The sequence below is a fragment of the Chelon labrosus genome, assembly GCF_963514085.1.
Source record: "Chelon labrosus genome assembly, chromosome: 2".
NCBI lineage: Eukaryota > Metazoa > Chordata > Actinopteri > Mugiliformes > Mugilidae > Chelon > Chelon labrosus.
In genome coordinates, this window is record NC_140338.1 from 18670872 (window position 1) to 18671285 (window position 414).

Genomic DNA, 414 nt, shown 5'->3' on the forward strand with positions numbered 1-414 from the left:
GATTATAGCGTTCATTGTTGTCTTTCAGTTAAAACCAATGCTGTGTGAGTGAGTACAGACACACCATCTTAAGAAAAAATACATTTGTCACTTTAGATAAAACACATTTTGCAGTGTGAGCAAAATGCTCAATGAAGAGCCTGAATACTCATGTATATGAAAGATTTAAAGTTTTACATTTTTACGTTGTCATATATAGGTTATGGGTTTTGCCACGTTTGCTTCAGTTTCTTATAATAAACTTAAATTAGATTATTTAGAAAAAAACAAGTTCCTTGTGTTGACCAGAGGCTTCTGCAAAAATAGCATAACACCACCACCTTGTGGTAAAATCGTTTAATTGTAAACGATCCATTACCACGGCTGTATTTTCCGTATAGTCTCTAAGGTCTTTTCATTAAGAGACGTGCATGT